The 26328-nt window shown below is 35.8% G+C and overlaps 1 pseudogene; it reads right to left on the reverse strand.

Annotated features, from left to right (window-relative positions):
* Positions 1-12598: 12598 nt before the first annotated feature.
* On the reverse strand, positions 12599-13350 carry LOC119805856 (annotated as a pseudogene).
* Positions 13351-26328: the final 12978 nt, after the last annotated feature.

The raw sequence follows: 26328 nt of genomic DNA on the forward strand, positions 1-26328 counted from the left end.
AAGTTCAGTAATAGGCATTTAATCATGCACAAGGAAGGAAATGAGAACCTTAAATAAAATTTATCTAATCCAAATAGGAGATAGGCTAAGAAATTAAGTATAATTTTCTGTGACATATATGGATCAGCGTTGGTTGTTTGTGTGTTAATTCTTTTCCCCCCAATTACCCAGAAATGTCTATGGAGGAGACCTCATCTGGGCTGGGCAGCAAAGGTTGCTGGTGTTCCAGGATTGATAGTTATCTTGATAGCTTTAGTATTGAATGTGGATGTTCGTATTTTCTGTATTTCAGTGAATTATCTTTGAGAAATTATCTAAGAGAACTTATAAAACCTAGAAAAGATTTTGTTTAAAAGAGAAGTAGTAGAAATAAAACCATGGTCATCTTCAATATCCTATACCCTTGTCCTGAAAGAAGAACTTATGGGAAGAACTTACACCATAGTTAGAAATTATGCCAGCTGTTTATTATGTACTTAAAACTGTGGACATGACTGGTATTTCCCTACTAGATAGTAAGATATATTTTTATTTGTTTGTTTAATTTATTTTTAGGAGTCCATAAATATCTCAGTGATTAAGAGCCCTTGCTTGAAGAAGATCACAGCTATGTTCTTAGCTTTTGCATGGTGGCTCACATCCACTTCTAACACCAGCTCCTGGGGATCTAATGTCTTCTTGCCTCTGTGCACACCTGCATGCACCTGGAGTACTTAAACTCACATGAGAAAATATACAAATACGGTTGTAAAACAAAAATCTTAAAAAAATTATTTAAAATCAGTCTATATAGATGGAGTGCCACCTGAAATTTTGATACATGTAAACTGCTTAGAGTTAGATTCGTCTATCTTTTCTAATGTTTCCTATTTCTTTATTGTAAAAACATTCAATTCATATTTATGCTTTTTGAAATATCATTTTATTGAAATCTACTTACATTACCAAACCAGGACTTCTGTTCTATCTATAACTTAGTATACAATATTCAATCCTTCTCAGTTTCTCCTTTCAACCTGCTTACCCCGGATAGTCACTAGCCAACTCTTAACTTCTATGACATGGGATTTGTGTTTTATTTTCTTTCATTTTGTCATGTTGTGTTTTGGAAGGAGCATCGCACTGAAGCTCAGGTTAGCACAAACAAATGGCCCTCCTGCCTCAATCACCTAAAAGATTTAATGGCATGCACTCACCAGCACACCCACATGTTAATAGTGCACATGACTGAGATTGTGTTGAATGGATTTCATTTCTGACCTATTTATTAACAGATCTCCATTTCCATCCATATTTTTGCTAATAACAAGATTTCATAGCTGTTATGGTTGAGTAGTATTCTGTAGCATGAATGTAAAACATTTTTTTTTTTTTTGGCGTGCACTTCCCTGGGGAGGACTGCTTCCCCATCTTCCAGTTTTATTCAGTTGCTTACAGTTTTTTTGTGTAGGGTTGAGCCCTCTGGACTTCCCCCTCAGTTTGACGTGTCTACCACTGTCATCCTTCTTCAGATTCTGCTTTGGTGGTCATGTTGGTGAGACTTTCTGGGTGTAGCTTCTGATGTTACTAGGAGACATTTTTAAATCACTATCTATAGTAGATAGACTACAGATAGAGAATATCTGTAGATCCTCCACTCCTTTAGTTAAGAAATACTATAGCCATAGAAGTACACATAGCACAAATTAGTATCTGCTTGCTTACCATTAGCTAATTGCTGATGGCAACTCTCGGAACAGAAACTTGGCTCAGAGACACAAAGACCAAAGGCACTGAGGTTGGCACTCAGTGACAGGTTTGATCCCTTTTCTCCCCAGGTACCTAAGACATGGACATGCATAGTTGGAATGCATGTACTGAAAATACATAAGTCTGAGAAATGGAAAAGTGTTCACCTAAGGCAGATGTGATGATCTTTCCTATTGCAGAAGTACAAGCTTTATTAAAATTAATGAAAAGGGAAGAATTGTGGAAGCTCAAAAATGTGAGCCTATTTTCACCTTGACCAAAGGTCAGAGGGTTGAAACTCACCTCTATACCTTCAAGGTTACTGTGTTTCTACCTCAAACAAAGGTCCCACCTAGATTTAGATCAGAGAGTTCTGCTCGCTAAAGGTTATTGTCAACAGGTGTGTTTAATATCCAGACCTTCCTTGTATATCGGGAATAAAGAAGTAACTATGTTTCTACCTTAAACAAAAGTATCCGGATCCAACTGAGGGACCAATTCCTTTAGAAAGATAATATTGGATTCCACTGAGGGAGTATTTGCCTACAGAATGTTTTGGTCCAGGGTGTGAGGGTGACTTGTTCTGTTCTAGCAACAGAATATTTATGGATGTAGCCCATGATCTTCAACTGATATATTCATTTTCTTTTATCATGTTAATGCAGTTTTTTGTCTTACTCCTACCTTTTTGGGTAACGGATATTTTAAGCAATTGAAAATTAAACACAGGCACTTTCAGTATTCACTGGAATGTGCTCCCAGTACAAAAAAAAAAAAATCCCTATCTGGTTATTTTTATTTCTTAGCTAATTAGAATGCTGAAACCTAGGAGTGAAGATGTCTCTTTGTTGTACTAATTTCATTTTTATTTTGGGGCTGCACTAATACTTCTACTTACAGTCTACCTTGCATATTATTTCTTATACTCTGTATCTTTCCTCGAGCCTGTTATCTTGAATTTTTGACAACAGCTATTCTTGCTGGGGGAGAAATTCCACTATAGAAGTATTGGTCTTTTAATATACATATATATTAGTAGTTTCTGCGTCTTCTTTTGAGACATATCTTCTTAGATATATTGAACATTTTTAATTAGATTGAGTTTTGGTTTGCTATTTATTAAGGTCCTGGGGTTTTACATTAACTAGCTGTTAAACTTTATCAATATGTTCCTTATTATTTAGCAATTGTTTTTCATTCTTGAAATCTACTCACTCTGTCCATTTCAGAATGCCTAAGAATATTTTTAGTTTGCTGAATTACCACTTACCTACTTTTTTCTTCTTTTCTTGGTGTCTTGTAAAATATCTTTGTCCATTACTATATTTTGAAGGTTCTCTCTTATGTTTTGCCTCTAATATTTTCTTTTTTTTTTTTTTTGGTTTTTTCGAGAGTCTTTCATCAATGTTGAGGTTTTGTAGCTTATGAGACACGGGAGTCTAATTACATTCTTCCTTCAGTGTTAGTTAAATTTTGCCCCTCACCTCTTACTGCAAAGGCTGCCTATTCTCCAATGCACATTCTTTATACCATTATAAAAACCTTGTGACTGGAAATGCATGGATCACTTCTAGTTTTCTGTTCTGTTCTATTTCATCAGTCTGTGTTTATTCTCTGCTAAATAATGCTGTGCGTATCACTATCTATGCAATATATCTAAAAGTCAGACAGCATAATCACTCAGGCTTGTTCTTTGTGTTCAAGAAGGTTTATGCTACTCAGATTTTTTGTGGTTTTCATACGTACTTTGGGTTTATTTTCCTACACCTTTGAAGAATTTTACTGGTATTTTTAAGTAGTTGGCTTAAAAAGGGCTTTGGTTTGGTTCGTGTGAACATTTAACAATGCTGATTGTTTTTCTAATCCATACATATGCTATGACTTTTCAGAATGTTTGCTTGTTTATTTGCATGTTATTTTCAATTATTAATCAAAATTTCAGTAGTTTTATTGTTAAAGTTTTTCACTTCTTTGGTTAAAATGTTTTAGGCATTGTAATTTGTTATAAGTGGCATTACTATATAGCTTACTGTTCAAAGAATTCAGTATTGGCATATAACAGTGTTCCCAATTTACCTATTAATGCTGCATCATCAGAAACGCTTAAGTGATTCTAACAGGTTTTGGTGATACCTTAGAGGATGTCTGCGTACAAATAAGATCATACCATTTGCAAATGGAGTCAATTTGACTTCTTTTTTTTCAATTTCCAGTCCTCTTTTTTCTTTCTCTGGACTAATATCTCTGTAATTTCTAGTATTTTGCTGAATAAAGTAGGGAAAGTAGCCAACCTTGACTTGATTCAATTATTTATAAGAAATAATTCAGCTTTTTTCCTTTCGGTATAATATTAGATGTTAGCTTATTATATTTGCCCCTAAAGAATTGAGATATATTTGTTCTTTCCTCAATATTTTCACTGTTTTTAATCATGAACAGATATTGGTCAGATGGATTTGGGTCTTCATTGATTTGATGTTGTATATTACATTTGTTGACTATGTGTGGACAATCTTGTATCCCTGGAATGAATCCTATTTCATCATAGTTAACACTGCTCTTTGTTTACTGACACATTTAGTTTGCTTGCATTGTCTTGAGTGGTTTTTGTATCTACTTTCATTAAGGGTATTGGCCTAGAATTTCCTTTTTCTGTTGTGTCCTGTCTGCTTGATAATATCTATCTTGATAAAAGCCTCATAGAATGTATTTGGAAGTAATAAAAAGCTAGAAAATATATTACCACTGTTATTATTTAACTTTTTTCTAGAGGTAAACAACCTGCATATATAAAATTAAACTAAGAGGAATAAAATAAAATTAGACTAACTGAAAGCTCATTTAATATAGGAATATTATATCTCAACACACTCTCAGGAGCCCAACCAAACGGCTGTATCTCTAAATTTTCTTAACTCTCATTTATGATTCTTCTGCAGGGTTTCATCATTATGTATTCTAAGTTCTACCCCCACAATCATCAGTTAGGAATTAAGCCTGCCCTGATTGAACCATGTTAGAACCATAAAAAAAATCAATTGTATGGTCCAACAGGAAAGAAACACAAAACAAAGCCTTGTTCATCTGAGTCTGACAAACTGACCTAAGCAAAGCTTAATCACAAATAAAGAAACCAGCAAACTGCTTAGCAATGGCTGAGGTTACAGAGATTTGGTTCAAGTTTATAACAGCATGCTAGAAATGCTGTCTTTTGAGTTCAGTGTGGTAGCAAGCAGGGTTATTGCAAATTAACCCACAGTAGTCTAAAGGAGGCAGTGATTCTGCAGTGAACTGATTAAAGAAGGAGTTACAAAGGGGTTTACACGAAGGCATAATGATAGTCATGCAAGTTTTCTTTTCAGTGAAGCACTCACGTTCACCAGAGCTAGAATATTATCAGAAGAGGCAAATTACAAAGATCAGAGACCACTGTGCATCACAGACGTTTCTGCAAAGTCTCCTAGAAAAAGTTTAGCCATGGTGTTAAAATGTGGATTAAAAAGATGGTTTTATCATGTGCTTATTTGCTCTGGAATATCCTTTAAATAATTCAAGTTTCTGCTTTTTCACCTGAAAGTAAGGATTATTTCATTCATTTCATATGCATTGTAAGGACTAGAAGAAATAGCTATTCCATATTGATTACTTAAGAAACATTCTGCAAAAAGTAGTTGTTGATAAGATTAGCAATAGTATTTCTTCACTAATTAATTATTCTCAAAATATTTACTTATATCCACTATTTGCTAGACCTATTGATGTTTAGGAGACACTGACTGTACAATGTATAATACTATAAATGATACTCTGTCATTTTGCCTGAAGAATAAAAGACCACAGAAATGGTGACAATATTATTTTTATATGCATAGGACATTATGGCAATATAGAGGAGGTGCATATAAGCCATACTGAAATGGATGGAAAATATATGATAATATTTTCAGGAACAAGTATTATCTTCCATTATAATATATTGTGGAAATATTATAAAATATGTAGTATATGGCAACAAAATAAAATATGTGAAGCTATGAAACTTTGCAAAAAAAGACATTTATTTAGTTAACAGTTCAAGCAATTCATGGCCATGTTACTGGATTTTCCTTGACTCTGATAAAGTTTTCATAGTAAATAACCCTACAATTTTGAGCTAGTAAGACTTTTCTGAATGATAAAAGAGAGGATGACGTAAAAGTCATACTCAATCTCCATTATAGCAGCATAAAAACAAAAGACAAGAGACAGCACATGTACACAGATGGGACTGATATACTCAGATCAATGCATTTTATAAACTATAAAGAAAAAAATGAGAGAATTCAGAAAACATATTACATCTGCCACACACATCATACCCAGAGTCTGAAGCATCATTTTTAATTCCAAAGAAATTAAAGACAGAAAGTTTGACCATTGGTTTTTGCTTACACAAGAGCGTCACAAGAAAAATGTCCTGTAATCCATTTGTTTAGCATGCAGCAAGAAACTTAACAAGAGAGTAAAGTGAGAAAAGAAATACATTTTACCAGGCAGCATACTGTGGGAAAACATACTACAGAATACCGTTGGCAGAAATTATTAGGAAACTAGATGAGATGAATTAGAAGAGTGGGTGGCAGTGGGTTTCAAACCATCTGTGTATCTTTATCAGTGAGGGCACTTCAAGTGTAGATTTCTAGGCCTTGGCATGAGTATTTTTACTGCAGTGTGTGAGTGGGTACACAAAATCTGGAGTCTTAAAAACTCTTTTTATCCATTTGTTACATTGTATGACAGGCTTGAGAATTTGTTTTTGAGTGATAGAAGTAGGAGGACTCTTCCAATACACAATTAGCCTTGTAGAATACTGAATACAGGTAAGGCACGGTTTCTGAGAATTTCAATTTGCCTAGCCCAACAATTTAACTGAGAATTGACAACGAGGCTAAGCAGTTTTAACTGGTTTTACTGTCTCATATTTGATACATTAAGGACAGTTTCCTAAAAAGCAAGATGAATTCAAGACCCACTGTGTGCTAAGATACATATAAAGCCTAAAGTACAGGAAGGATCCAGCTCATTTTCTTAGTACAGGGATTAGGATTGCCCAGATGAATGAGCTCAATTTGCAAGAAAAAGTGAGGTTCTCCAGGCCACTAGTTCCTTTTTTTTCTTGTGGAAAATATTTTTTCTCTCTCTTGCTAAAGTCTTACAGTATTTATATTTTATTTATTTATTTATTAATTTATTTATTATGTATACAACATTGTGTCTGTGTGTATGGCTGCAGGCCAGAAGAGGGCACCAGACCCCATTGTAGATGGTTGTGAGCCACCATGTGGTTGCTGGGAATTGAACTCAGGACCTTTGAAAGAGCAGGCAATGCTCTTAACCTCTGAGCCATCTCTCCAGCCCCATAAAGTCTTACAGTATTTATAAACTAGATTATATACACTAGATACATTACCATAATTAATTTATAATCTTCAGAAATTGGTTTAATCATTAAAAACATTATGATCTACTTGAATAAAAGAAGTGAGAGAAAGAGAAGAAAAGGAAGAAGGGAAAGAAATAGAAAGAAGAAAGGAAGGGAAACAACAGAGAAGACCCTGCAACCAAACCCAAAACATTTGGCAGAAGTTTGGAACTCTCTGCTCTAGGATATTTTTAAAGCAGTGCATTCAAGAAATAACAGACGTTTGGCATAATAAAGCAAGCACGTTGTGTGTGTGTGTGTGTGTGTGTGTGTGTGTGTGTGTGTGTGTGTGTGTATCTGATAGTTAAGCAAACGTTTCCTCAATCATTAATCCTCACTTAAAAAAAAATAAAAAGGTAGTAATAAATCCCAATACAGTTATGCTGAATTTGATCAATGATTCTCTTTGGGAGAAGTAAATAATAAAGTAGCACCCACTCTGCGATATGTATGTCCCAGCACATTCTCCGGGGCAGGCATGGGGGTTGATACAGACTGCTAAAGGGAGCAAAGACCTCATCCTTGCTACAAAACCACTCCAGAAACAAGTCATCATTTGTGGTACAGATAGCAACCCAGCCAGGAAGAGTGCCTTCTCAGGGAAGAACTGCCCTGATCCTGGCTTCTTCCTCCCAAGAGAAATGACACGGCCTTTCTATTGATCATCCTAACTGCTAGAGAGAGGGAACCACATTTAGAAAGAAACGACTTGATAAGGAACATGTTACTTGTTCTCTGATATAGTTCGTAAAACACCTGCTTCCCAAAAGAGAACAGGATTTTGTTGCTTAGTGCAAATTCTGACATCATTTACAGATTACGTGTTGTTTGAATGCCGAGTCTTCTGTTTAAGATGTACCCTTAATATACTATCCTCTATATGTTATATTGTATGTTTTATTAGGAGGAGACAATTGATTCAAAGCCCCTAATCTGAAGAAAAGGAAAATTCAAGATCTCCAAAATTTATTTAATAAAAAAATACATTAAGTAATAGTAAACAATAAATCAATATGTTCATGGCTACATAACCTCAAGAAAGCTATAACCCTCAGAATTGGATAGGGTAGCATATGATTCAAGGACAGGGCCTGTGCCCTTTTTAATACCTTCAGACAGTCGAAATGTTTTTTGATTATATAAGTAACCCTTCAGAACCACACTAACTGGAAATAACTCTTCCCCTTTGTTAGGTAGAATATTGTTAAAATAGCTGGCACCTGTCCAATTAGGTTAGAGAGCCAAGTAAGGCTTCTGTCAACGTAGCTTGTAAATGGGAGAAAAAAGAACAGTGGGCCTGCACTGAAGAGTGTAGAATGGAGGTCATCAGAATGGAAGTAAGTCTTATGGCAAATATAAGCATAGGAAGCCATACCTTACTCTCTCAAACTAAAGGCTCTCACCTGTGAAATAATGAGTTATATTAGACAATCCCTAACCCTGTTTCCTTAAGAATTCATAAAAATAGTGGTTCAATAAGTGCAAAATTCTACAGGCTGTTTCTGTTTCTAAGAGTTCCATAGTGCAGAGTAGTAAATGAAATTCCACTTGGATCCCTATTCTTTTCTATTTGTCTTTTTTAATACATTGCTTTCCTCTGCTCTATTGAACTATTTAATAAATAATTGTTTAGAAAACAGTTAGCTAGAAGTATAATACATTTTTAAAAAAAACAGCAAAAATACATCAATGTAGTTTGGACATTCAAAGATAAAGTTACTGAGGCTATAGCTTAGGAGATAAGAACAGTATGATATGAACAAGAAGCAGTGGGGAATGAGGCTTGGGTAAAAGCTTGACATTAAAATGTCTACAAGGCCCAGGAGTAAATTTCAATAAATGAAAGGGGATTAATTATAAGATGGTAAATAAGACATATGTCCAACTAAGAAACATGGGAAGTAATGGTGTACATTGTGAAGAAGCAGATTACATAAGGCTTCCTTCAAGGGTCAGCTAATTCTAGTTTCAAGCAACAGTTATGCACTGGGAATACAAGCATTCTGTCATCACTTCTAATTTCAAGAAGTCCTACTTTTAAGTGAAGACTCTAACTTACCCTGTTGAAAAATGACTCAACTGAAAATACCTGCTTTCCTTTACTCTGAAAGCCCGCAGTCCACATACCAGAGGATATATCTTCATGCCATTCTTCAGAAATAAGCTTCCTGCTTGAACAATCAAATAGGAATGTGTTAACAATAATAACATTTATCTAATGAAACACCATTGTGAATATGATAGCACATTTTATGGCAACTTGACACATGCTAATAATCTGGAGGATAAAAAAAAAAAACCTCAATTGAGAAAATGTTACCACCAAATCCCCTTTTGGTGCATAATTAAGATTAATGGTTGGTACAGAAGGGCCCAGCCTATTGTGGGTGGTGCCACTGCTGGGCAGCTGGACTAAGGAATCTTTGGGGAGCTGTCAGTGGTGTTCCTCCATGGCAACTGCATCAGTTCCCATCTCTGTTTCCCTGTCTATCTTCCCTCAGTGATGGAGTGTGGCATAATAATTGTGAACTGAAATAATAAACATTTTCCTCACCCAAGTTATATTTTGGCATGGAGTTTTACCTCAGCAATAGGAACCCAGAGTGATACAGCAGCAGAAGGGAAATTCTCAATGGAGTTTATGCTGGGACAGTATTACCTAATGAAAGATATACACAGATGTGGAAACACAGTGACAGGTATTTCAATGACTGTTGAAGGAACTCATTTGGGGAAACCCGAGGATACGGAGTTTGTTCACAGAAACCTCCACAAAACTCAGCAGGAGGAATTTGTAGAGAGGCTGAGTTAGTCACAACTGTAGTCAGAGTGACCATGGAGGTGTGAAGTGCTGACAAGAGAGGAAAGTTCCCAGATCTGTTTCAAACTGTCCTGTAAATGAGCACAGTGCCCTATGGAGGAGCAGTTTACCAAAGGCCATCATCTCCCTGCTCTGGAGCTAGGAGAGACACACAGTGCTTTCAATATTTAATCTTGTCTTTATTTTTATTTTGACAAAACATAATTCTTTTGTTATCTTAAAATTGTACTTTATATAAACAACAAAAGAACGTTTTAAAAAATGTACCCTGTGGCAATATTTTGTCACTCCTTCCCAAGACAATAAAAAGTTTACAGGACAATGTCCTTTAAAACTAAGCACAGGAAATCAACACTTACATTATGGTGTATTAATTTGGGACTTGTTAGATAATTGCTTCTTTCTAATGAGTTCATGTAATTCTAATTTTCACACTAAGGCTTAAAAAAAGGACAGAATAAATATCTCCTGAAGTCTGAATATTTTCACTTTCTTTCTTTCAGACACATATTTGAAGAACAGAGAATGATGTTATCAAAAGAAATATTTCCTGGCAAGAGTATCCAAAACCTCAACAATCACATATTACTAATCTCGTATTACTAATGTAATAAAAAGAATACAAATTTACCAATTTAACAACCTGATTTATTTACTTATCTGTTTGTCATCTATCTATCTACTATTGCGTCATATATATTTTTATTATATACCTATCTATATATCTATCCATCCATTTATTTAGTGTTTTGGGGTTTTTTAGATAAGGTTTAGGACAACCTGGAGCTCACTATGAAGCACAGGCTTGCATGAATTCAGAATTTTTCTGCCTTTAAAAGCCTACCATTAAAATTATAGTCTTTTAAAGGAATTATACGAAAATGGTATTACTTTCTATTGTCGTCTCTGAGATAAGAAATTGAGGAGAGGCTTCATGTATAAAGGCTTGTTTAGTTGACTTTTCTGATTTGTGACAGGCTGACCTCAAACTTGAGATGTTACTGTCTTAACCTCCTGATTCTTGGACATAAAAAATGTTAAATAAATAAAAATAAAAAGGGAGGAAAAATTATCAGAGTTGAACAGAAAAAGAATGTGAGCTGTAAAGTGGAACTAACAGCCATGGACAACCCTACAAGAACTGAAGCTATAGTTGACTATGGTTGGGCTACTATTGCTCCTAATTTTGTCAGGCGATCTTGTCTGTTTCAACTTTCCAGTTGGATATCTCTCACTCTCTCTCTCTCTCTCTCTCTCTCTCTCTCTCTCTATATATATATATATATATATATATATATATATATATATATATATATATATGGTTCACCTTATTACTTAGCTTCTCTAGGATCATGAACTACAGGCTCAATATCCTTTATTTATAGCTAGTATCCACTTATGACTGAGTACATACCATATCCATCTTTTGGGGTCTAGATTACCTGACTTAAGATGGTGTTTTTAATTCCATCCATTTGCATGCAAATTTCAAGATGTCATTGTTCTTTACTGCTGAGTAGTACTCTAATGTGTAAATGTGCCACATTTTCTTTGCCCATTCTTTGATTGAGGAGTATCTAGGTTGTTTCCAAGTTCTGGGTATTACAAATAATGCTGCTATGAACATGGGATGGATTTTTGTCACTGGATTTTTATGGGCTGCTTATCACTGGAGTTTCATAATACTTTTCCTCTGCTTTCTGCCTCATCAGAAACACCTGGAAGAACTGATAAAATGCTAATGTACATGCCGTTCTTCAGAGAGATGAGTAGGAGGAGAATGACGCTGAGGGTACAGCAGCTGTGAACAGGGTCTAAGAATTCTGCACTTCTAACATGTTCCCAGGTAATGTGAGTGCTGCTCCTCTTGGGACCACATCTTGGCATCTACCCCTCATAGGAAGACTTAGAAGTCCAGTCAACCAAAAGGAAGGAGAGAGAGCAGCTACTAGGACTTAGGAATACTATAAATAAGCATTTTTACAGAAATGATGGTAATTTCGTGCAACTTGACAAGTGAACCGTGACGGTAGTTAGAGGACAAGTGATGGAAATGAATTTGATAGGAGAGAACGGGAAGGAAGCAGATGAACCTGGAAGAGTGTGGGAGCAGAAGGAGAATGAGAACTTCATCCTATATGATGGAATCATGATGACCTAGCCAAGTGTATACAATAGAGTGATCATTCTGAACACAGTACCTCAGCCATTTGGTATTTTTTTTCCAGAATAAATCTAGCATATATATTCATTGAGGGATTTTTCCTCAAGGAATCTTGGAAATAAAGCAAGTGGCATTTGTACATTATTATCAAATACTATATTTTAAAAAGAAAATCTTCCAAAATAACATATTAACAAAAAGTTTGGTTATTTAGGAAACAAAGTTAAAAATCAAGAAAAAATGAAATTCTTTCTAGAATGGAAAGGCAAAGGAAGAAATGAATTTATTTTTTTCTTCTTTTTATCTTGAAAAAATGTTTAATTAGCTTCTAGATGTTTGTGAATTACCAACTTGAGATTATGTACATGAACAGGGATTCTTGGAACTCTTGTGAATTACCACCTGGGAAGGTTTCCCAGGCTGACTAATGGTCTCGGTCCCCCAGCAGACTCAGCTCGGGCTTTGCTTCCTCCACGTCCTTCCAGTAGAGAAGCAGCCATGGCAGAGAGGAGAGTTTCTTGTCCAGCAGCCGCCAGAGGTTTAAGAATAGAAACTCGTTTCCCATTGGTGATAAATGCAGGCCATCTGATAGATAGGATGAGAAGTCCTGGTTGTCCTTCTGCATCAGGGTCCACAGGTCGAGGACATCCGCCCCACAGTCTCTGGCTGCTTGTAGATATGCATTAGCATATTCGCCTACAACTGAGTTCAGGTGATTTAGTTTCCACCTTTCAGGATGCATTCCTTCTCCCAGGCTGCTTCCTGCAGCGGGGGCGGGGTGATGAGCATGACTTGCTCCTGGAGGATGCCCACAGACGACAGGTACTGCACCACGTCCTGCAAGTTCGCGCCTTACTCATCCAGTGGGACGTGCTGCTTGGGGTTCTCACCTTTGAGAGAAGAGTCATTGGCACCAAAGAAGATGGTAACTGCCACTGGGTTTTCCTTGCTGCTCTCTTTCCTAATTAATCTCCGGAGGATAACCTTGACCCATCTGGTATTGTAACCTGAAAATCCACGATTCTGAACGTCACATTTTCTGACAAGTCGGTCAGCCAGCAATGCGCCCCATCCACCCGGCTGGAAAGAAAACTGGGCGATGGAGTCCCCAAAAAGCAACACGCGAGGCCAGAGAAGAGAGCTCCCGCCAGCAACCTGCTCGCACAGCGCCATGGTGCCGGGAAAGAAATGAATTTCTTGTGTCAATAAGATTAAACTCTATGGGGAGCAAACTAGAGATGCTGATAAAAGGTTTATCATCTATTTCTTCAAAATATCAAGAGAAATATAAAATTGGATTAATCTAGAAAAATATTTTCTTAGTCATTTGTATTTCATGCAGTTACCTAACTTTTAGAAGCAATGAAACTATCAAGTACACTCATTTGAGTCTGAGGAGTCATAAGGACATTCAAAGAATCATCAAATTATACATTAATAGATGTTCCTGTTGTCTTTTACTGGTGAAGCACAATTTTCAAAGATCTGTAAGCCCAACTATTTAGTTTGGAGCTATTATCTCAAGTCTTTTGTGTTTGCCTCAGGAAGTTTCCTCAAGTACATTATAATGTAATATAAATATAATGTAATGTAAATATAATGCTAAACTTCAATGATGCAGGAGTGCCTAGCAGGTGAATTCTTAGAGTATCAGGAAACAGATGCGATAAGCCCTATCGTTCATCCATCTGGCTTGGTACCTTTATCAGTTTCGTTACTTTGTCCTCAGAAGTGACTTGTGGTATTATGGTATGTGATTACAGGATGCACTTTGATTAAAAAAAAATGTGTCTTAAAATATCCATGATCAAAGATAATTTGAGGGAGAAAAATTTAAGCAGTAACACACCGCAGCTAGCCACCCCTGAATGGTGGGACTTTGATAATTGGCAGGAGCAGAGAGTAAGGGCTTTTCTCAGAAAGCCATGGAGATGACTGGCCTGGTGTGGTGGACTAGTTAGGTCCTGTGGGAAGGAACTGGGCTATGGTTCCAGAATTGTTTGGAGAAGTCATGAACATACACTAAATCAGTCACGTGAGGATCTTGAGAAGGAAATAAAGCACACTGTGTTTTTGAAGAATAGTTGAGACTGGTCATTGATTTTTTTTTCATTGTAATGAGATTTAATTTTTTAATTTATTTTTTATTAAACTATATAATTTTACAAATTTTCACCTCCTCCCCTCCTCCCATTTCCACTCTCCCTCCCTCTCCAGTCCAAGGAGCAGTCAGGTTTCCCTGCCCTGTGGGAAGTCCAAGTTCCTCCCCCACCCATCCAGGTCTAGGAAGATGAGGATCCAAACAAACTAGGTTCTCACAAAGCCAGTACATACAGTAGAATCAAAACCCAGTGCCATTGTCCTTGGCTTCTCAGTCAGCCCTCCTCTGCAGCCACGTTAAGAGAGTCCAGTTTGATCACATGCTCCTTCCATCTCAGTCCAGTTGGCCTTGGTGAGCTCCCATTAGATCAGTCCCATTGTCTGCGTGAATGGACGCACCCCTCGTGGTCCTGACTTAAAGAAGCACACAAAAGTGTCTGGTCTAATAAAATAGCAAGAAAAGTGAATCCAGCTCAAAGAGGAGAAGAATCAATGCAATTATAGCTCAGAATGTGTACCTTGATAAATTGAAAATCACATTTCAATCCAAAACAAATGTCTGAAAAAAGATTTTTTCCCTATTTGGAGAAACATAAGGAAATTATTTATTATCTCCTGAGTTTAAAACAGGTTTTGAAAAAGCCTGAGAGGGGAGTTTATTTAAAGAATTCTACTCCAAAATAATTATTCATGTGCATTAACATTTAAATAGGCGTGCCAGTTAATTTCCATATTGCTACTTAAGACAATGTTAGTTTACTGAGACAGTTAAAGTCTTTTTTTTTTTTTTTTCTGAACCAGTGGGGTGGCTCAGTGAGTAAAAACACTTGCTGCTAAGCCTGGCAATGTGAGTTTGATCCCAAAGTTCCCTGTGGATGGAAGAGAACTAACTCCCCTAGTGTCATCTAAGCCCCATGTATGGGTTGTTGCATCTCCCCAACACATAGACAGTTTAAAAATGTCTCGTGCTCATGTAGGCTGACCTTTTATGTTGGCAGTTGTGAATAAGGCTGCAATGCAAGCATCCCGTTCATCAACTAATGAATTTAGAAAATGCAGTGTAAATGCAACATGAAATTTTATTTGATTACAACAAACTATAAACTTGTACCATTTACAGAAAAATGGAGAGAGCTAGAGAGAAACATGATAAGCAGTTTAGGTCAGATTCAGACCAACAAATATCACGTCTTCTCACATGTGTGGATACTAGACTTAAAGGTATATATAAGCCACGGGAAAGTAGAAGGGGACAGTGAGGGAGAACGAGCTCTAGAAGAGGAGAGGGGGGATGAGAGAGAGGGAAAAGGGGAAAGACAAAGTACTAGGTATTCTTTCATACACAAAATCAAGATTTAAATTTTCATGCAATTTATATATGGCAGTATAAGCAGAGAGACAATTTGGAGGGATGAAGTGAAGTGGGCTAGCAAGAGGTAAGGGAGAATCTAGGGAGGTACTAGTAGGGATGGATATGATCAAAGTATAGATCAGTTTGTATGAAAAGTCCTAAAAACCAATTGTTTAGTACACTAACAGATAATTTAAAAAAATTAAAACAATGTTTATGAATAATTATTTTAGGAAAATTTAAATTTAAATTTTCATTTAAATTTTTTTGATAAAATATATTTTATCTCATGTCCTCTGCCCTCAACTCCTCCAGAACCTCCCCATCTCCCTATCTAACTGACTTTATTTTCATTCATTCTCTCTCTTTCACTCTCTCTTCCTTCCTTCCTTCTGTCCTTTCTCCCTCCCTCCTTCTTTCTCATTTCAAAAAAAAAATAAACCACAAAAAGTCAAAACTTTTAGTGCTTTAAATGTTCAGCTTTAAATTGGTATAAAGTAGTCAAGTGTTAAAATTATATTTTAAGTAATTCTATGAGAAAATTATTGTTAGGTAATCATTTCTTTATATGTTTATAAAAAGTTACAATGTACATGAATCTACTATGTTGAAATTAATTGCATTTTAACAAAGTTTTAAGCTGAAGAACACACACATGCTCTCTCTCTCACACGCACACACACACAAACACACACACACACACACACAAATACATTTTCTTTTATAAATCAAAATAAATAGAAACAATAGCCCAGAAATAGGATAAGTAGTTATTTGACTCATGGATAAGTTCTCCAAAAAAAAATGACATGATATATTTTCTAAAACCTTTGCATGTATTGTAAAGTCTTTAAAGTCTTAATAACAAAATCTATTGGATGAGATTGGGCAAATAAAATATGCTCAAATTATCCCTAACCTAAGCATACTCACACACTAGCAAAATTAATTTCATTTTTCTAACATAAAAATCTAAATGACCATGTCCTATGACTTTGTAAACTATAAAAGTTAGTTTAAACATATTGAATTATAAAACAACTCCAATCAAAACATTCCTGCAGTTCAATACAATGTTATTTGTGTATATGGAAGGGTAATTAGCACAAAAGAAGGCAACTCAGTCATAGTCACTGAAGACCACTGGTGGTAACATTTAACTCTTTATCTTCAGTCTGCGGTAGACGGTTGTTAATTATCATAATAGCACACTAACTTGACTTTTTACATTTAATATTATTATCGAGGAAAGGAACATAATAAATAGAAGAGATGGATTATTAGCAAATTAGTAGTTTGTTTGATGTCTATTTTTACATAGAAGGAGCTTAAATTGTATTCTTGTCCTGAATTATTTGAGGGCATAAAAATCAAATAAGCAGAGAATCCTGTATCTCATTATGCTATTACATTTATAATCTTAGGTCTTCAGCTGACTCCAGAGGTTTACTGAGATGCCATGTAACTGCTAAAGGAGAATAATGCAAGCCAGAACTTTACCCGGTAAGCCACAGCCTCGTGACAATACACAGATTAATAGAAGTTGGTTAATTCAAGATGTAAGAGCCAGCTAGAAATATGCCTGAGTCATTGGCTGAACAGTGTTGTAATTAATATAGTTTCTATGTGATTATTTTGGTCTGAGTTGCCAGGGAACAAACGAGAAGTCTCTGCCTAAAATTGAGGGTCACCACAACGTGAAGAACTGTATTAAATGGACACAGCATCAGGAAGGTTGAGAACCATTGCTGTAGAGATTCACTAAGGAATGCATCAGTCTTGTGTTAGTATACTAGGTAAGAACCCTTACAAACCATTCCTCTGGTCATAACAGTTAATAAACTAACTTGTCAGTAAAACAAAAACTTAGGAGTATGTAGAAACTGTTTAGAAAATACTGTTGAAGAGACCTTGTCACACTCTATTGCTGTTCTGCTAAGTAGATTTCTAAAGCTACTTAAAGCTAGATTTGCAATGTATGGCAAGAAACTGCATAACAAAGAATTAGAAGCCAAGGAAAACAAGATAATATAGAAAGGTTCTTCCATCTGAATCCTGAAGCTAGCTCTGTCCCTGGGTGTTTTAATTACAGAAATCTTCAATAATTTGTCTTAAGCTTATTTCAATCACCACTAACATAGACCTTTATAAAACATATAACAGCACATTTTTTTCTGATTTACAATGAAGAGGGAAGAATAATTATGTTTGCAGTTCCTGTGTGGGTTTCTCCTAGATCATCTTTAGCAACATTCATTCAGATGGATAGATTAATAGTAATTTTAGTTATAGATACATAACAGGAAACTGGCAATAATATATTCTTATTGTCCTTTTTATTTTAGTTTTGATTGATACTTGCTAATTATATATATCAATGGTGTTCAGTTCAACAAAGACATACAAAATACAATGAACAAAGGCAACTACTCTTTTATATACCATTTCTTTTTGCTACGTTTAGCCTCTTACAATCATTATCTGTCATTCAGATCAATGCCCTTTAAAATTCATAAATTAGTAAAACACAAATATTTTTCTACTTTCTATGTTTAACTTATTTCTATTAAAGCAACTATGGCCATTTTGATATAAGTGAGAGGATTCCATTCCTGTTCATTTTTAAACCACTAAGTAGTATCCTGGTATGCATGCATGGCACACATGTACATACCGATGTGTGTGTGTGTGTGTGTGTGTGTGTGTGTGTGTATCTCGTTTTCTTCATAATCTTTCCACTTATGCGGAGAGATTGGATTCATATATTAGTTACCATAAATACATCATTTCACACACAATGTGTGCATAGAAGTCTCTCTCTCTCTCTCTCTCTCTCTCTCTCTCTCTGTGTGTGTGTGTGTGTGTGTGTGTGTGTGTGTGTGTGTGTGTCAGCCGAGACATCTGGATTAGATGGTAGCTTTGCTGTCAATCTGAAAGACCTTTCTACAGTTCTTTAGAGGGGCACACCATTAGGATCTCACACATCTGGCAGCACATGTGTTCTGTGTTATAACCATGAGAGCAAGCCTGTGCATTTGAGTCAGCATAAACTGTGCCTCATCTAACTATGGTGCCATTTCATATTTATCTATTTCAGTCTTTATTTATCTATTTCAGTTATATGTGTGTTATATAAAAGCAAAACGCCCTGAGAATACAGTCTCAGATAATATAATGAATCATTATTAGAGTATTTTTAGCTATTAGGTGTCCAATTAAATAAAAAATTACCCAGAATCCTTTACTAGGTTCTGTCTTTCACTACTTTCTAATAGGGAAATTTTCTAAAATCCAGTATTTCCTTCAAATACCATAAATAGTCGCTGCTTTTTGAGACTACTGTTATCTACTTGTAGTAAGAAAATTAGTGGTTTTTTCTTACACATGAAAGGTATATAATATCATGATTTTCATTTACTTTGACCTCTTTTAGAACAGGTATGTTTTACCCAATCCTTTCCCAAAAGCTAATCACCGAGTCATTTGTTTTTTCATTCCATAAAGAATCCTACATCAAAGGAAAACTTTAGGTAATGTATAAACTTGTAATTTAGAACTGTACTCCTTTGTTTATTGTCAATGAACAATTACATAATTATGATGTGGGATTCCCCTTTGTATGTTGTGATTACCATTGGTGAATAAAGAAACTGTTAGGCCACAACTTCAAGGTGATGCACAGATTAATAGAGATGGGCTAAATTAAGATGTAAGAGTTAGCAAATAAAAAGCTAGAGCTAATGGGCCAAGCAGTGATTAAAAAAATATAGTTCCTGTGTGATTATTTTGGGGCAGAGCAGCCAGGAACCAACAAGCCATCTTTCCTTACAACATAATTATACATACAAGACATCAGTAGAAAGAAAAGTGGGTGGATTTTCTTCAGTGCTTTTGCTCACTCCTCCTAAAATACATCCCTGGATTAAGATAAACATCTGAGAAGCTTGGAACATAGACATTTCATTAATTCTAGATTATTAAACTATGTTATCAGGGAGCTCATAAAAAGGTATGGGAATTTATTTCTTAAAAGTCCTAATTACATCCATAAAGATGCCTCTCGGTTTGTTAAACATAAAATCTTTACAACAGTCCTCAAAATAAATTTGTATCTGAGTTCAGAAACAATTGTAGCAGTACCTTTCTGAAAATGTTGAATTATTGTTCATTTATAGACGGAATAAATTGTTGGGTACCAGATTTCCCCTATGTACTGGCTGAAATCATTTCTAATATTAATTGCCATCAAGGGTATATTCATAAATGCTTTAAATAACCACATTTGTTTCAGTTGATGGCCTCTAACACTTGCTTTTCACAGTCTCTTCTAATTTCCCGTAATGCACTTTTCATATTGATTCAGAAGCTACTGAGATCTCTCTTTTTTTTTTTTTGGAAATGGAATAATTAACTAAAAAGATTAATTAGTCAAGCAATAGGTTGCAGTGTTTGATTCGAGTATGCTTATGTGAGTTTATTTCATATAGATACACACATTTATGTAATATTTCCATCACTCTTCTGAAGCACACTTAAATAAAAACTCAGAGACAGGAAATGGAGTTCAACCTGAAGGTTAGAAAAGCAAAAACAGCCAGCCACAGGCTCTTACCTCTACCTCAGTCTGAAAATGGCGATACTGCTTCCAGAAATCTCAGTCAGAATGAGACTGAGACTGAGAGTTGTCTCCTCACAATTTTTAATCCTCTCTAGTTCTGGGATTAAGGGCATCCAACACTACTGCCTGGTTTATACAACAAGCTAGTGTGGCTGCTGGGATTAAAGGTGTGGGTTATTGCTGCCTGGTCTGTAAGATTGGCCTGTGTGACTGTTTTGCTTTTCTGATCCTCGGGCAAGCTACACTCTTCGTTAATCATTTCTTTCTATTTGTGTTGTTTATTGTTTCCCCAAACTACAGTAGATGAGATAGAAGATGTGAGTCACTTTATTCTAATTTATTTACATTGTTCAACTGTTGATATTTAAGAAACCAAATTTCCTTACAACAGCTAGCATTTCATTTTGTAATCATTGCTTCTGTTCAAGGCAATTAGCAATGATGAAGGCCTCATGGGCTAATGAGGAAGACCTGAGGAACACTGCTACATTGGCTTAATTAAGTTCATCTTAAAATTCACAGTATTTAAAATTCAAAAGCTTACTGCTAAGGATCAGCACATCTTATCTGTTTGGTCCTATTTCTAAGGTTTTCTTTTAAGCCGAAGTCCTTCTAGGTTTGCTGAAAAGACAGTGAAGTAGTCACTAAGAGGCGTTAACTCAAACATTCAAAAGAATACATCTTAGTTTCCTATTCTCTAAAGTGTTGCTGTCATTCCCTTAGAGGACTTCCTTTTAGCTCTTGCCACTTCCCATGCCAATCTCCCACCCCAAGTGAAGAATAATACATGGAAGGAGAAAATTCCTTGTTTAACCTCCATCTTGAAAAGGGAGTTTGTTACTCTCTTGAAAGTTATTTTCCTATAATTCTCACGGTGTCCTGAACAATTAAATGTAACTCTTACCTAGCCTGTTGCTATTACATAAACTACAATAGATTTCTTAATTTCTGCATCCATTTTGTTTTTTAGTTTCCTTCTCTCATAATTAATATATATTATGTACTCACCCAGCCATTGATTTTTCCATTCATTATGCTGAAAATTTTTTATGCATAAATTATGCATGAAATATTTGACTCCAAAAGAGAATTTTGAGGTAAGTAGAATGGCCATATTCTCTGTGTGGTTATAGAGCAATTGAAGGAAACTAATGGAGGAGACAGAAGGGAAGAATACAGAGGCCAGGTAAGAGCTTCAACTGTGTGCTCTGTGTGTTGGGGGCTTTTTCAGTACTGAGATAAATCTGTTTCGATTCTGACAGTTCTCACAGCTGAAGTGTCCTTCAGGATGCCATGTGAAGGTGGATTGGAAGTCGTTGGCATAGTAGTCACTCATCAAACAGCCTATACTTCCGTCTTTCAATAAATGCATTTTTAATTTGCTTAATTATTAACATGAATAACACAAAATTGCCCCCTGCAGTCTTACAGTTAATGGTGGCCATACAAATACTCACCAGTAAGTTGGCTAAAAGAAAGCTGTAGATCCACAAAACTTCAGTAAAATGGAAAGACTGGAAAAGGTCCCTTGCTCTTGCCCTTGCATTTGTCTAGAGATTAAATGAGATTCTCATATTCAGTAACTAGTTTTTACCCATATGTAACTCCATTCATTGATACATAACAACTTTGGACAGTACATAAGTAGGACTCAAAAATATTTCTAACATGAATTAATCAATCATTCCATTGACAAATGAGCCAGGAAGACCTTTCTTCACTAGCTCTCCTGTCATTATCTCCTATTGAGGTTTTATTTGAGAACTTCAAAGATAGGGAATTTTTAGACCAGGTTCTACCAGGTTGGTCAGACTTATAAACTATGATTTTGAACAACCAGTGCATTGCTTGTTGACTTTGATTTTATCACATGTAAGTTTAAATAATCATAAAATGCTATCAATATTGCACGATTGTTAAAAATATTTTTCTACATTATTTCTCTGTGATATCTACAAATGTCATAATTTGTCTTTCTTCGATTAAATGATTAATTGGCATATTGAAGAATGATTATATAATTACCTCCATTTAAGCTACTTCTTTAATCAATAAATACTCTTTAACTGCTTATTTAATCAATAATAGTCAAATACTCACTTTAGAATATCATTATACAGTATTTCTGTGTAGTGAAAAAAAGTACTAAACAAAAAGTATAACTTGAAAAATCTCTATTATTTTTATCATGATGTTATCTATTGGCAGCACATAAAGTATAACTAGACTAATAAAATAATTTTATAATACAATGAAACAGTTGAAAATTTTGAGAACACAGATAAGATATATAAGACAGTTAAAGTATAAGGTAAAATATTAATATATCAGAAACATTACAAGTGCAAAAGAGAGTTCAGTGGAGGGATATATTTCTTTTTCTGGTAATGATAGATGAGACTTTAAAAAAAGACACAGCTTTATAGCCAGAGTCTGAGAGTTGGGGTAAGATGGGGAAAGGGAAGATTAATGGACATAATAGAATAAAAGAAGACATAGAAATTTAAAAGATGTTTGGATGGCAACGAAAACTGTGCATTGTCTACAGGTCAAGAAAAGAGAAAGCGTTAGTAAGAGATAATTAATGCCTGATGAGTACTAGATGTGAGTTAGGGTAGCCAGTAATGAGCTACTTATCAAACAGAAGAGATATATCAATTATGCTCACATACTTCTTTTAGTAGCAAGATTTGGCAGCTGGGGGCATAGCTAAAGGAGTTTCTCACAGGCTCAATAGTGGAGCCCCTCTAATTATGAGTTCCTACCATCTGTTCCTCCTTTGCCTCACCTCCTGCCCTCACTACCTTTGCACAGGCGCTTCTGGATTTTGGAAGAAAGCACTGGAAATACTCTATCCCATGTTGTCTGAATCTTTTTCTTTCAATATCAAGGTTCACCATATGTTCTCATTGTCTATAAGAAGCTTAACAGCCTTTTAAAATTTACCAGTTTTAAAGCTGGAAGAAACAGGAGACTTGTCCTTTTTTATCACAGGAAGCAGTCAGAGTCCATGATACCAATTAATCTGGGTAAAGTAGGAAGATGAGGTAATTTAACAAACCCACTTGTTAATGATACAGCAGCCTTCAGTTGCTACATAGCTTCTGAAATGTCAAATGCAAAGAAAGGTGTCGAATATCACTTTCACCAGTGAAGTCTGGCTACCTCAATTGTTTCTGAATTGCACCCCTGACCCTGTCATGACCCTTGGGGTACTATTTAATCAGACTATCACACTTTGCACACAGGGTGGAGCCGTAGTTCCTCAGGGAATATTTGATAAGTCAAAATTAGGATTTCTGTATTAAGAATGTCATGGAATTATCCAAGTTAAGCTTACTATTGTTGCAATGAAACACCATGACCAAATACAAGTTGGGGAGGAAACAGTTTATTTAGCTTACACTTCTACATTGCTATCCATCATTGAAGGAAGTCAGGGTAGGAACTCAAATAGTGCAGGATCCTGGGGGCAGGAACTGATGCAGATGCCATGAACTGATGCTGTTTACTGGCCTGCTCTTGATGTCCAAAACATGTAAATGTTTCAAAACATATAAATGAGAATGTTGAGAAGATTCATAGACTGGGAAGATTCTGTACATAAGTAAATGCCTCATGGATGTTAAACCTTGAAGATTTACAGACTCCCTAGTGAAAGTGTGTTACTGGTGTGACGAGCAGGGCTTTCCTTTACAAGACATGGAGAGCTCTGAAATGTTTCCAAAGCATCCTTTCCAAATTGCTGCTATAAATGCCAAATGTTCCTTTTGCCAGAAGCTGTACTCCTAGGTCAATCTTTTTTGTAAAAGTAATGTGCTAAAAGTGAAATTTCTAAATTAGAGCATGTATCTCAGTTCTGTTAGTTGGCTCCATGGCTGAGATTGCCTACTTTACTTCCCCATCTAAATCAGTAACTAAATTTTTTTCTGGACCACCGCCTTCATTTATTTGTAGACATAATTTAACCTGAACTGGGGAAATAGATACTTAACTCTAAAGAAGATGGTTATCACCTGTATTGGAGTATCTGATTTTTTTTAAAATGATGATATATGAAAATGATATCCTAAATAGCAGAATGGATAGAATAATACAGTAATTAGCTGCAAAACACTTGCAGCTTTGCAAACATGGTGCAAACCTATTTTCATTGTGTAATATTCATGTACCCAAGCCCACTAATCATCTTCTATGAGTCTTGTAGAATATTATTTCAACTAGGCAAAGATATGTTACATATGTTTATGTTGCAGAATATTAATTTCACTGTGTAAAGGTGTGTTACTTTTATTTGTGCTGCATTTGTTTAACAATGTAAGGATGTGTGTTTAATAATGTAAAGGTATATTGCATCTGTTTCACCTTAGTTGCCGAAGGCACCTGATTGCTCTAATTAAAAAAAACAAAAAACTGAACGGCTGATAGTTAGGCAGAGAAAAGGATAGGAAGGGCTGGAAGGGAGAGAGGAGAATAACTAGGAGGAAGAAACAAGACAGGGAAGAGAGGCAAAGATGAGATGGAGGAGAGGATGAGAAATGCTTCATGAGAAGCAGTGAAAGTAAGATATACAAAAAGAAAAGTAAAAAGAGAAACAAATTAATTAAGCTAAAAAATGATAGCCATAAATGTGCCTAAGCTGGGCCAAGAATTTATAATTAATTTTAAGTCTCTATATCACAATTTGAGAGCTGGTTTGTGGCCTAATTGAAAAAAAAATCCTGGTATTTGTAGGGTGAGAGTTTTTATGTCAAAGGACACTATCCATATATCGATTAATGACCAGATCTTAAAAACATGGTGTAGTAATGACATTTCTCTAGCAATGGACAGAAGCAGAGTAAAAGCAAACACTAGAGAGCTCACATTCACATCTAATGTAGTGAGGAGGGGGCCCGCTTGTTAGTTGCCAGCCACTTAGCCCCAAAATAATCACACAGAAACTGTATTATTTAAATCACTGCTTGGCCCATTAGCTCTAGCTTCTTATTGGCTAACTCTTACATATTAATTTAACACATTTCTATCAATCTGCATATCACCATATGGCTGTGGCTTACAAGCTAAAGTTCCAATCAGCATCTGTCTCCAGGGGTGCCATGGCTTCTCTCTGATACGTCGTCTCCTATCTCCCAGCATTCAGTTCTGTCTTCCCACCTACCTAAGTTCTGCCCTGCTATAAGTCCAAAGCAGTTTCTCTATTTATTAATTATAATCACAGCATACAGAGGTAAATCCCATATCATCTGACACAGAAGTCTCTAATCAGTAGAAGTTATCAATTAGATGATGTATGAAAACGGAGTTTTCTGGGTATGGCCACATCTCTAGATTAGGCCAGTATCCCAAAATCTGAGCTTTGCAAACTTGTAAATATAAGACAGAAAAAGAAGGAAATCCTAAACTTGTGGTTGGTGAAGAGCAGGACACAAATGAAGCTTGAGTCCTCCGTGAAGTGACAGCATGACAAACCGACTTCCTTCTGTACCAACCACCTTCCCTTTCCAAATGACATTTATTTTATGAATTAGGTATATTGATCTTGAAGGAGGAAATGTTAAAAACCACAAACAGGGGACTGTGAGTCAGAAAGACAGTCTGTTTCCCATTCCCTTCCACTGACAGCCAAATGAGGGTTACATATAGATTTCTTCTGCCGGGAGAACCTGGGGGGGCAATTGACTCTGATCTACTACCCTTGTCATGGGCCTGAAACTGACTTGGCTGTCTGAGCATCACAAAAATAAACTATAACTAAAATATAATTTAAAAAGCAAAGAATAGGCACAAGAAAACTCACATGCACACAACAAAATTCATACAAATGCAAACTTGGAAACCAAAATACACAAACGAAAGACTACTAAGACAAAAAATACCCAAACTGACCAATAGGAGACAAAATACCATTGTGTTGACTTACTGTTGACCATATATAGCTAGGCAGGCATGGAGCATGTCCTTACCTATGGTCACTATGACTCCATTGGAGAATACCAAAATTTCCCTTTTCTAGAGGATGTCAGTTGGTAATAGATTCTTAGTTGGTGATATGAGGTCCTATCCACTTCCCCAAGTCACTGTT

The sequence above is a fragment of the Arvicola amphibius genome, chromosome 1 (genome assembly GCF_903992535.2).
Source record: "Arvicola amphibius chromosome 1, mArvAmp1.2, whole genome shotgun sequence".
Classification (NCBI taxonomy): Eukaryota; Metazoa; Chordata; class Mammalia; order Rodentia; family Cricetidae; genus Arvicola; species Arvicola amphibius.